The sequence below is a fragment of the Prionailurus bengalensis genome, chromosome A2, assembly GCF_016509475.1.
Source record: "Prionailurus bengalensis isolate Pbe53 chromosome A2, Fcat_Pben_1.1_paternal_pri, whole genome shotgun sequence".
Lineage (NCBI taxonomy): Eukaryota > Metazoa > Chordata > Mammalia > Carnivora > Felidae > Prionailurus > Prionailurus bengalensis.
This window is the reverse complement of record NC_057348.1, coordinates 21,939,883-21,952,906: the sequence shown is the minus strand read 5'-3', so window position 1 is coordinate 21,952,906 and position 13,024 is coordinate 21,939,883. Positions and strand designations below refer to the sequence as shown.

At 46.9% G+C, this 13,024-nt stretch overlaps 1 long non-coding RNA gene across 1 annotated transcript; it reads left to right on the top strand.

Moving 5' to 3' along the window:
• The first annotated feature begins 3,387 nt into the window (after positions 1-3,387).
• LOC122487329 lies at positions 3,388-11,686 on the top strand. The gene is made up of 2 exons (XR_006298354.1): positions 3,388-3,601; positions 11,424-11,686. It is a non-coding gene; the product is annotated as an uncharacterized LOC122487329 (long non-coding RNA).
• The last annotated feature ends 1,338 nt before the right edge of the window (positions 11,687-13,024 follow it).

Here is a 13,024-nt window from a genome sequence, read left to right as displayed (position 1 = left end):
ATTGTATGCAATTCCTAAAGTCTGATATGTACTGGCATTAATGTTATCATAATTTCAGTTATTTAAAAATATTGTGTTTCACAGAAATGACCAAATTTCCTTTTCAACTCCATGATAATGAATTCTCATCAGATCTTTAACAATGGACATTTCTAAGTCTTTGTCATTTGCAAAGAGCTGGTATTTTACTCTGATGCTTGTGCCTGTAAAAGTGCCCCATCTTCTGGGAGACTCATGAAGCATGCTCTAGGTAACAGGTTCCTGGTAACTTGAAGATCATAAAACTGAACTGGTAAGAATTTCCAGAAGGGGTAGACAACCTGGATCCAAGGAGAACAAGAGTTAATAACACGAGAACTGAAGAGCATGATTACAGTTGTTAGGACATGCCTGTAATTGGACGGAGTCCTGAATTCTTCTAGTTTCCTCTATCTGGTTCCAACTCAGCAACCTAATATTTCCAATTTTCTCCCATCCTTCCAATTTGGAATCACTAAAAACAAAGACTGCCCTTAGATCTCCTTAGAAGGAATTACATCAGGTCCTCCTCACCACCCAGATGGCTGCCAAACTTCAGGGACTTGAGTCTTGGTACACTTCCATTTTTTTTTTAAGGTTTTTTTTGTTTTGTTTTGTTTTTTTAAGTAATCTCTACACACAACATGGGGCTGGAACTCACAACCTCGAGATCAAGAGTTGCACACCACCAATTGAGCCAGCCAGGTGCCCCTCACCCGGGTACACTTCTTACAGCCGAAGGAGGCCCCACCAGACACCTGGTCCTATACAGACCTATATCTTTCCAGGTTGTTGCTAAGGGCAGGTAACCTTTCAGACTGCTGGATTTGTCATCAAAAACTCTGATCTGTCCGTGATGCTAGAGACCCCCTGGTCTGTTTCCCTATGTCTGGTTAACAGCCCCAAACTTGGGGAGCATTGTGTCCAAGCTCTACGCAAAATAAGGACACAAGGGGAGCGCCTGGGTGGCTCAGTAGGTTGAGCGTGGGACTTCTGCTCAGATCATGATTTCATGGCTGGTGGGTTTGAGCCCCGTGTCAGGGTCTGTGCTGACAGCTCAGAGCCTGGAGTCTGCTTTGAATTCTGGATCTCCAGCTCTCTCTACCCCTCCCCCGCTCGTTCTCTCTCTCTCTCTCTCTCTCTCTCTCTCTCTCTCTCTCTCTCAAAAATAAATAAATATGAAAAAAAAAAAAAAAGACACAAGGAAGGGTAATCAAAACTGCCTGTGTTGTCTACCAACCCTTAAAATTACACACGTCTCCATGGCAGTTACCTTTCCAGTCCTGACCCAGAAAGTCAAATGGAATTACCAGGAGGCATTCTTGATTCAGCTTCCGCTTCCTTTGGCAGGGGCCCTGCTTCCCTACTTAGGAGTAAATGTAAATGAGGCTGTAATCAGGAACATCTCCTTTTTTGTTTGTTTGTTTATTTATTCCCATGAGATCATGACCTGAGCCAAAGTCAGGCACCCAACCTACTGAGCCACCCAGGAGCCCCAGGAACCTCTCCTTCATTCTTGAAAATACTGCAGAATCTGCTGCTAAAACAATAGCTGGCCAACAAAAATGCTTAGACTGTCTGGCCAAAGTTGTTCTTGATTACATGATAGCCCTTGATTATCTTTTAGTTGAGCAAGGAGGTGTCCACGCTGGGGCCGACACCACCTGTGGCATGTGGATTAATACTTTTGGGGAAGTTGAAACTCAATTACATAGGATCACTTAGCAAGCCACTCAGTTTAAATTTTTTTTTTTTCAACGTTTATTTATTTTTGGGACAGAGAGAGACAGAGCATGAACGGGGGAGGGGCAGAGAGAGAGGGAGACACAGAATTGGAAACAGGCTCCAGGCTCTGAGCCATCAGCCCAGAGCCCGACGTGGGGCTTGAACTCACGGACCGCGAGATCGTGACCTGGCTGAAGTCGGACGCTTAACCGACTGCACCACCCAGGCGCCCCAACAAGCCACTCAGTTTAAAAAGGTGACTCCTGGAAGGAGCCTGGGTGGCTTCGTTGGTCAAGCATCCTACCCTTGATTTCAGCTCAGGTCATGATCTCAGCCCCACATTGGGCTCTGGCAGCACGGAGCCTGCTTGGGATTCTCTGCCTCCCACTCTCCCTGCCCCCTCCCCCACGTGCGTGTGCTCGTGTGTGTGTGTGTGTGTGTGTGTGTACACACGCATGCTCTCTCTCTCTCTCCCACCCTCACAAAATAAAGAAATAAGCATTAAAAACAAAAAAAGTGACCCTTCAAGGGGGGTTGACTTACGTTACTTCAATTGCTTTGAGTCTCGGCTCCTAAGTACACTCTAGACGTTGGGACTTATCTATTTATAATAGTCACAGTTATCTCCCTGACACATTGTATTCTTGCCAAAGCTTTAAATGCACATTTACAGCTGCTAACCACCAAGGCAATGACCTCCCTAAAACTGGAACGTCAAGAAAGGAATAAACAAAATAACCGACTAAAAAATTGTGAGCCTGAATTGTGGCCTATGAATACTACAAAGATTCAGCAAAAACAAACAAACCCTGCCTGACCTGCGAATGTCTCCCAGAGGGTCAGGAAAAGCTGTAAGAATTGGCAGAGCAGTAGCTAAGAGTGGCTGGCTCTGATGCCGTAAGTGTGGATCGCATCTCCCTCAGGCTGAGATTCTGATCAAAATGGGGGAGTTATTTAAAAAAAAAAAAAAAAAAGGCCCCAAATGGAGTAATTTGTACTAAGCGTCACGTCAGCAAAACAAAACTTAGTACCTAACCTAATTGCTCAATTCAGCCTTTTCTGGGAGTGGAATTTTAAAGCAGCCTGGAATTTCCTGACCAGCACTACTGAGGTCACCTTCATGATAGACCTCTGGCCTTCCGGTTCCCGCAAAGGAAAGTACCTTTCCTGAAATAATCCTTTCTTTTGTTTGTGACTTCCTTGTCCCTGCCCCCTTCTGCCTGCAAAAGCCTTCCACTTTGTACAGCTCTTCTGAGCTCCTTTCTACTTGCTAGATAGGACGCTGTCTGATTCCTGACTCCTTGAATAAAGCCAATTAGATCTCCAAATTTAGGGGCGCCTGGGTGGCGCAGTTGGTTAAGCGGCCGACTTCAGCCAGGTCACGATCTCGCGGTCCGTGAGTTTGAGCCCTGCGTCAGGCTCTGGGCTGATGGCTCGGAGCCTGGAGCCTGTTTCCGATTCTGTGTCTCCCTCTCTCTCTGCCCCTCCCCTGTTCATGTTCTGTCTCTCTCTGTCCCAAAAATAAATAAAAACGTTAGATCTCCAAATTTACTTAGTTGAACTTTGTTTCTTAACAATTGTCTCAATTGCCCTCACCCATACCAGCTTGGCACAGGTATGATTTTTTTTTTTTTTTTTTTTTTTTGCAGGGAATATTATTTCAAAACATGCTGTCCATGGTCACGTCTTCCTTGGAGCCTTCCTTGATCTGCAGCCTCAGCAGGCAATTCTTTGTACAGATCACAAGACAGATGCACACATGGCCCCTGCTAACCTGTGACATCCTCAGAGCCAAGTACAGAGACAGGATCACCTTCCTTCCCCGAGCATCTAGCACAGCACCGGCACACAGGCCTCGGTACGTGGAATGAATGAGTAGACATGGAGTCAGACATGGAATGAATGGTGAATGAATCACAGGCCAGTGATGGCAGCAGCTCTTCTCTGTCCTGACTGGGTGACTGGCTGCAGCTGTGCTTCTGTTTTGCACAGGAGCACGGAGCAGATGCTTTCCGGAGGCCTCACCTAAGTCACCAGAACAGGACAGCAGACTGGGTGCCTGGGTGCCGTTGCTAATTGTGGGGAGAGATAGTAGAAGACCTTGTGTTTGGAGGGCTTGGGACTTTATCTCCTCACTAATCCTCCCACTCCGCCCTCTGAGGGAGGCCCCGCTAACGGCTTCACATTTCCCAGGAGGAACTGTGGCTCAAAACAGGAAACAATCCCTCTCCGTGCCTTTCTCCGGAGAGCTTTAGTCCTGCCCTAAGCAACCATTCACTTCAGCTATTCCTCAACAACCCCCCTACCCGGGACAAAATCCACTTAATCTCTCCACACTTAAACAAACACATTCATCTTTAATATCCACGGGAACAGTCTAGCCACCTCCACCAGCCTAGCTTACTCAGGAGCTAGCGGAGAGAAGGATGAAACTGAGGTTCTCCCCACTCAGTCCTGCAGACCACGCAAGGCAGGGCCCAGCTGCCCTAAACGTGCCCTGAGTGTCAACAGTGCTGCCCTAGCTGGGCCTGGCACGGCGCCCCTGGGAAGGAGCTGACGGAGACTGTTGAGGCAGCTCCCTGCTCCCCACCCAGGGAGGCACCCAGGCTGCACTGTTCACACTACAATGACGAGGCACCTTTCCTTTGTGCACAAGGAACGCAGTCCTGGTGGGGCTTGGCTGGGCTCCACACTGGTGCTTGCCTTCCATCAGTGCCAGGTCTCTACAGCCCCAGGCCTTCCGGGGCGACTCCAAGGGTCAACCCCCCGGGTTAGTCCTGGGATTGGCCAAGGAGACACAGGGTCTGGTCTGCAGGAGCAGCCAGAAAAAAAAAGCCTTCTCCCAGAAGCACAGTGCTGGCTAGAGCAAGAGCACAAGTATTCCTGTTATAGCGCGAACCCAGGAGCAATGCAAGCATCCACCCAAAGGGGACAACAGCTGACTTCCTCCGAGCCGGCGACAATCCTGGGGGAGAAAAGCATGCAGACTCTGTGGGGAAAGACTTAAGATGCACAGTGACAAAAGCAAAAGCAACACGTGTAAAGGGTTTGAGACCTTTTTAAATTTAAATTTTAATTTTTAAAAAATGTTTTAATGTTTATTATTTTTGAGAGACAGAGCATGAGTGGGGGAGAGGCAGAGAGAGAGGGAGACACAGAATCTGAAGCAGGTTCCAGGCTCTGAGCTGTCAGGACTGAGCCTGACGCAGGGCTCAAACTCATGAACCATGAGATCATGACCTGAGCCGAAGTTGGATGCTCAACCGACTGAGCCACCCAAGCGCCTCTTCATTTTAATTTTAATTTTTTTATTTTTATTTTTTCCAAGCAGGCTCCACGCCTAGTGCAGATCCTAATGCAGGGCTTGAACTCATAATACTGAGATCAAGACCTGAGCTGAGATCAAGAGTCAGATGCTTAACTGACTGAGCCACCCAGACACCCTCTTATTTAATTAAAAAAGAAATTCTTTTTATTCAGTAATTTCTATGCCCAACATGGGGCCTGACGTCATGACCCCAAAATCAATGGTCAAATGTTCTACTGACTGAGACTGCCAGATGCCCTGCAACCTGGGTAGAAAAAGGGGGTGGGGGGGTGGGGAAGACTGGAAGGAAATTGACCGTGATGATCTCTGGATGGTGTGATTTGGGGGGATTAAGGGATCCTTCTGTGTGTGTATCAGTCGAGGTTCAGAGAAACAGAACTCAAAGGAGGTCTATATTAAGAGATTTGTTGAAAGGGATTGACTTATCCATCGTGGGCACTGGCCAGGCAAATCGTAGACATGCAGGGCAGGCCTAAGGAAGGGCAGCTGGGCTTTTAGGCACTGCTGCTTCAAGTACAGTAGCTTTTTTTTAATAAGATTTTCTCTTTTTTCTTTTTTTAAGGTTTATTTATTATTTGGAGAGAGACAAAGACAGGGCACATGGGGGAGGGGCAGAGAGAGAGGGAGAGAGAATCCTAAGCAGGCTCTGCTCTGTCAGCGCAGAGCCCGATGGGGAGCTCGAACTCACGAAACCGTTAGGTCATGACCTGAGCTGAAATCAAGAGTTGGACACTCAACCGATTGAGTACCCAGGTTCCCCTTAATATTTTGTTTTTGAGTAATCTCTACACCCAGCATGGTGCTTGAACTCACAAACCCGAGATCAAGAGTCTCATGCTCTACCAACTAAGCCAGCCAGGTGCCCCACTTTTTTTCTTTAGCCTTTCAACTGAATGAATCAGATTGACCCAGGTTACATCTAGAACAGTCTCCTTTACTGAAAGTCAATTGATCACAGACTTCAATCACACCTAAAAATACTTTTCTAGCAATATCTAGTTATTGTTTGAACAACTGGGAGACTATAGCCTAGCCAAAATGACACCTAAAAATGGACCATCACAGTATTTTTGTTAAATTTCCTAATTTTCTACAAGGAACATGTGTTACTTATATAATGTGGGTTTTTTTAAAGCAATGAATGACTACCATGAGATACCATTTTGCACCTACAAGATGGTTAAAATAAAAAAGACCTGGGGTGGGGCACCTGGATGGCTCAGTCAGTTGGGTATCCAACTTCCCCGCTCAGGTCATGATCTCACAGTTCATAGGTTTGAGCCCTGCGTCAGGCCCTGTGTTGACAGCTCAGAGCCTGGAGCCTGCAGCCTGCTTCAGATTCTGTGTCTCCCCCTCTCTCTGCCCCTCCTCTGCTCGAACTCTCTCAAAAATTAGTAAACATTAAAAACAATTTTTTTTAATAAAATAAAAAAGACCTATGATAACAAACGTTGACAAAGCTATGAGGAAATTGGAACCCTCATCCACCGCTGGTAAAATTGTAAAAATTATGTAACCATTTTGGAAAACCGTTTGGTGGTTCTTCAAACAGTTGTTTAAAAAAAGACACAATATGGGGCACCTGGGTGGCTCAGTTGGTTGAGCGTCCGACTTCAGATCAGGTCATGATCTCGCAGTCTGTGAGTTCGAGCCCCGCGTCAGGCTCTGTGCTGACAGCTCGGTGCCTGGAACCTGCTTCGGATTCTGTGCCTCCCTCTCTCTCTGCCTCTCCCCCCCGCTCATGCTCTCTCTCTCTGTCAAAAATAAATAAACATTAAAAAAATAATAATAAAATAAAATTTAAAAAGACACAATAGGGGTGCCTGGATGGCTCAGTGAGTTGAGCATCCAACTTCAGCTCAGGTCATGATCTCATGGGAGTTTGTGAGTTTAAGCCCCACATTGGATTCTCTGCACCGCTCCTCTCTGTCCCTCCCCCACTCATGCTCTCTCTCTCAAAACTTAATAAACACTTATTTAAAAAAAAAAAAAAGATAAAAAAGACACAATAGACCCAAAAAGGAGTCATTTGTGCTAACGCCCACAAAAGCAAACCTAACTTAATTGCAGATTCAGCATCTCTCAGGAGTGGAATTTTATTTATTTATTTATTTTTTAACATTTATTTATTTTTGAGACAGAGAGAGACAGAGCATGAACAGGGGAGGGTCAGAGAGAAAGGGAGACACAGAATCTGAAACAGGCTCCAGGCTCTGAGCTGTCAGCACAGAGCCCGACACGGATCTTGAACTCACGGACCGCAAGGTCATGACCTGAGCTGAAGTCTGATGCCTAACCGACTGAGCCACCCAAGCACCCCATCAGGAGTGGAATTTTAAACCAGATCAGTCTGGAAACTCCTGACAAGCATTAGTGAGGTGATGTGTGTAAAAGACCCCTTAACTCTCTTCCACCAAGAAGGATGACCTTGCCTAAAATAAGCCTTTGTTTTGTTTATGACTTCCTGTCTCTTCCCCTTTCTGCCTGTAAAAGCCTTTTCTGTTCCTTTCTGCTTGCTAGGTGGGATGCTGCCCAATTTGTGATTTGTCAAATAAAGCCAATTAGTTCTTCAAGTTTACTTGTGTAACACAAGTAAGCACAGAATTGCTGTATAATCCATGCCTAGGTGTATGCCCAAGAGAATTGAAAAGCTATGTCCAAGGGTGCCTGGGTGGCTCAATAGGTTAAGCATCTGACTCTTGGTTTCAGGTCAGGCCATGATCTCACAGGTTTGTGAGTTCAAGTCCAGCATTGGGCTCTGCCCTGGCAGCGTGGAGCCTGCTTGGGATTCTCTGTCTCCCTCCCTCTCTCTCTGCCCCTCCCCTCTCTCTTTCTCTCTCTCTCCAAAAAATAAATAAGTAAACTTAAAAAAAGAAAATATCTATCCACACAGTTTTACATCACCATTTAAAGCAGCATTATTCATAACAGCAAAAAAATGGACGCAACCCAACGTCCATCAACCCATAAATGCATGAACAAAATGTGGTCTGTCCATACAATGGAAAATGATTCCTCAATTTAAAAAAAAAGGAATAATGCACTGATTCGTGCTACATACAACATGGATGAGCCCTGAACATATGAAGTGAAAGGAGTCCGTCCCCCAAAACATGTATTGTAGGATTCCATTTATCTGATACGTCTAGAATAGGCAAATTCATGGATACAGAAAGTAGCTTTGAGGTAGCCCTGGCCTGGCAGGGAGAGGTAAATAAGGAGCAACCAGTAATAGGTGTGAGTTTCTTTTTGGGGTGACGAAAATGTCCTAAAATTGGATCATGGTAACGATTGTACAACTCTAGAATTCTATGATTGCACAATTCCAAAAATCACAGAATTGTACACGTTAAAAGGGTGGATTTTGTGATGTGTTAATTATATCTCAGTGAAGCCATAGTTTTTAAAAAGAAGCATTACATGAGAAAGGAAGGAGCCACGTGTGTCTGGGTCCCAGGAAGTCAAGGAGCTGGTGCGTCATCTCCTGTCTCCAGGTTCCCTTTCCCGTCCGCTCCTCCTCCCCATGTGCCTAGGGCCCCAGGGTCTGCAGATGTCCAGGAGAAAGCCATGTACAAAATTCTATTCAATCAAAGAGGATTCTCTCTTCTCATTGATCTTCCTTTGGCGTGCTGGCCACTGGGGTCCAACCCCTCTTACTGCCAGCATAACACTGCCAAGAATAGCTCCCAAGCCTGTGAAAAAGACAGCAGCCTTGCAGCCCTGCTAAACTCACTTGAACTGGCTTCCTGCAGGCAGAGAGTAGCCCAGCAAGGCTCTGAGCCAGCACTCCGGGCCTGGCACAAAGGGGAAACTCAGCCTCTGTGTTGCAAGCATGAACCCATTTCCTAGATATGAAGAAATTGAGGTCCCGTTCAGAAGGGCAGGGATCCACCCAAGGCCATGCAGGTTTCAGATTCCCTCTTCCACTTTCTACCCTGAGTGCATGCTGGGACATCTCCAGTGAGAGACAAAGGTGACTAAGTCACAGAACCACTTTCTAGAGAGTACTTTGCCAAATATGTATCAAGAGCTCTAGAAGGGTTGCCACCCTCTGACCCAGTACTTTCCTATTTAGAACTCTGGGTTCTGGAGATAACCTGCCAGGAGGACAAAGGTTATAGGCACCAAAATGTTCACTGCAGGGTAATATAGAATGGCGAAAAATGGACACACTCCAAATATCCACCACTAAGGGGCGGCTAGTAAATGAGAACATCACTCTATGACAGGACGATACACAGCTAGTAAAAATGAAGTCTTGGAAAAATTTTAGAATGCTGATGAGAAAATGTAGGAGAAAAATGGCAAATTGTATATGATCCTGACAATGTGTTAAAAATAATAATTTTTAAAAAGAACCCGTAATAGCAAACACATATTGAGCAATGACTCTAGTTTTCAGCCGCACCTGATACCTGGGGTCCAGATGTGTCCTGCTGCCCCTCTCCAGCCCTTCTCCAAGACCTTGACCTTTGACCCTGCTTTATTTTCTTTATAACAATCCTAATGAATCAATATTCATCAAATGAACAAACGACTTTTAACCTTCTTTGGATGGAATTATGCATGATTTTATTTTACTTTAAAATTTTTCTGTACCTTCTAGGTGTTTTTTTAAACTAATTAATCAATTTATTTTATGTATTTATTTTAAGTAGACTCCATGCCCAAGATGGGGCTTGAACTCACAACTTTAAGACTGAGAGTCACATACTGTACCAACTGAGCCAACCATATGCCCCTATACCTTCTAGGTTTTTGCCCAAAGCATGTTTTACTTTTATTTTTATTTATTTAAAAAAATTTTTTAGTGTTTATTTATTTTTGAGAGAGAGACAGACAGACAGACAGAGCATGAGCAGGGGAGGGGCAGAGAGAGAGGGAGACACAGAATCTGAAGCAGGCTCCAGGCTTTGAGCTGTCAGCACAGAGCCTGACGTGGGGCTTGAACTCATGAACCGCAAGATCATGACCTGAGTGGAAGTCAGACTCTTAACCGACTGAGTCACCCAGGCACCCAAAAACCTGTTTTTAAAAATAAAAACAAAAGCAAAAACAAAAGTCAACTAAAAAAAAACAACAACAGAGTTTTCATGAGTTGAACCTTATGTGATCTCACCTTCCTGGGGGCAACATTATCAAAAAAGGCATTTTCCCAAACATGCCTCCAGAATGAAATTTGGGGCATTGAGAGGAAAGATGGGTTTATGAAAACTTAATTAATCAATGTACAAGCCTATAGAGAATGCCTGCAGTGGGCCCTCTACCCGATCTAGGTGGCCATGAGGCTAGACACACACTCACATAGGAATTATTCCAGTCCCCTGCAGGCCGCAGCCCTGGATAGGAGTCCAGGAAAGTGTCTGGAGGCCCCGGACTCGGATGCTGGCTCCGATGCAAGCCCAATGCCAGTGCCCAGCCCAGGCGTGCCGCAGGAGCATACACACGGGCCTAGAGCTGCCAAAGCGATGCCCAGCACTGTCACTCAGGAATGCAGCTGCTTGGGACTGTTCACGCCTCATCAGTGCCTACTCAGTGGATGTGCAGGAGCACATCAGGGCAGCTCTGCCCCAAGCTTCACGTGGATAGCAAAGCAAGGACGGGAGGACGAGCACCCACCGCCTGGGGGTGTGCTCCCAACCCCAAAACAGCCAGGGCCGCAGCCTGGCTTATGAAACACAGGGGCAGCTTTACATAATCATGGAAAATTATGAGAAAAAGTGTCTTCATAAAAAGGCATCCCCTGACCTCAACAACATTTTTTCAAGATAGAATTTTGTTTTGCTTTTTTTGGACTAGAAAAGTCATCCGTGTTCACTGGCACTAAATTCCAACAAAAGAGAAATCTGAGAGTCCACCTGCCTATCTCTGCCGGCTCTCCTCGTCCACACAAACTTACAAACACGCACATACAGGGGCAGCATGCACACACATGCTTTTAGCTTTTTTCTTTTTTTTTTTTTTACTTTTTTAATGTTTATTTGGTTTTGAGAGAAAGAGTGTGAGCAGGGGAGGGGCAGAGGGGGAACAGAGGATCCGAAACGGGCTCTGAGACAGCATGACCTGAGCCGAAGTCAGATGTTCAACCTACTGAGCTACCCAGGCACCCCGTTTTGTGTTTTTTTTTTTTATCTTTGACAGAAGTAGAATCACACTCTACCTGCTGTTCTACACCTTGCTTTCACCCTGTTACCAACATATCACGACATCTTCCCACCAGATGCTGAAATTTCAATGCCTAACCGGCTGTAGCATATTCAGCCCTAGAGGGCACCCAGCAAAGCATTGACCCCAGGTCTGTTCAGCTCCAGAACCCAAGTCCTAATGGTCTTCTCGACGTTTTTCTCTGCAGAGCTCTTAGAACCCCCAAACAGAATTGCCTGAGAATCTTCTTAGAAGCACAGGCCCCACCTCAGAGACTCTTGATTCAGAAGGTTAGATGTGGTGCCCAGGGAGCCGCATGCTGAGTAACTGCTTCAGGCAATTCTAATGATGTAGCCACTGAGAGGACTGCCAAGTCTGGTCGTAGGGGCCATTAAGGACCTGCATTTCCCCCACAGGCCCTCCTGATTGTGGTCCCCAAGTCAATAAACTCTGAGTAAATGAGTAAACCCATTTCTGAGGTTTGGTCTTCATGCTGATCTGGTAAAATGACCACTCAGGCCTCTGCCAGTCCCTGTCCTCTGCTGCCCAGACCTGTTTGCAGCCAGGGTTTCCCTCAGGATCATCTGCCAGGTATGGAGCTTGCTGTCTAAGGGCATGGGCATTGTGGGAGCCTTTGTGCTGGAAGGGCTGGCTGGACGCCATGGGCCAAGCAGCAGAAGAAGCCGGGCCTTGGCTCTGCCCTGTGCCTTAGTTAAAGCACACAGGCTTTACAGGGGGCCACGAAGGTGCTGTGGTGATGCCGCCTGCACTCTCCAGGGCAGGCAAGAGAGGGAAATGGCATGAGTGAGTGTATGTGTGTGTGTGAATGTGTGTGTGTGTGTGTGTGTGTGTGTGTGAGCATGTGGCAGTCCCATGGTTCCAGCCATCTCTGCTCCTGCTCGCGCCCAGCCCGGCTCCCTGCAGTACCCAGCAGAAGTGGGAGAAGCATGCCTCCCACTCCCTGTCTCCCATACCAGTCGCCTCTGCTCAGCATTGCTGATGGGTCCTGGCATTTCCTTCTGAAATGTAGCTCAGAATTCTGTGCTCAACATTCAGCTCCAGGTAGCCATTACAATCCATCAGCACTGTTGTGGCGACCAAAAGCTACCCCCAATAACAGTGCTAGGCTGTATGTTACCCCTCAGCACCCCAGTTTCCCTCTCAAGCCCCTTCCAGTGATCCTGGAGGTCCCATGGGGAGCCGGCTGTGGAAACTTACACGGGGACTTGCCCAGGTTGCCCTAAGTGTGCCCTTCTCCCCAAGTGCTGTGTGGGTCCTGGGGATGGCTCAGCCTCCTGTGCATGACTCTGCTTTCAGGTCGCTGTGGCCTTTTGCTGACACCTGATGCTGGCAGCAGGACAGCTGTGCCACCTCCTATCCTCCAGCAGTGTCCCTTTGTGTCCCAACTCCTAAAAAGCCAGATTCCCTGCCCTGATGTCTCTCAGGGACACTCTGTCCCTGGGTGCAGCTCTAGCAGTTGCTGGCTGTGTGACCTTGGACAAATCATGCAACGTTATACTTTCATTCCCAAGGCATTTACTGAGCACCTACTGTGTATGAGACACAGTCGTAGACCCTGGGATAAAGCTCTCCAGGAGGTGGCAGGGGACACCACAGATGGGAAGGAGGGCTGCTCTGGATCCAGGCCACGCGAAGGGTTCAGGAATGGCATTACTGACTTGGGGAATAACACATGCAAAAACTTCTAGGTGGAGTGGGCTTAGTGTTTTTTAAGGAAAGCAAAAAGGGTAGTGTGGCTGGAATGGTGTGGGTGTGGGGGCACCATCAGAGGACAAGGGAGAGAGGTGG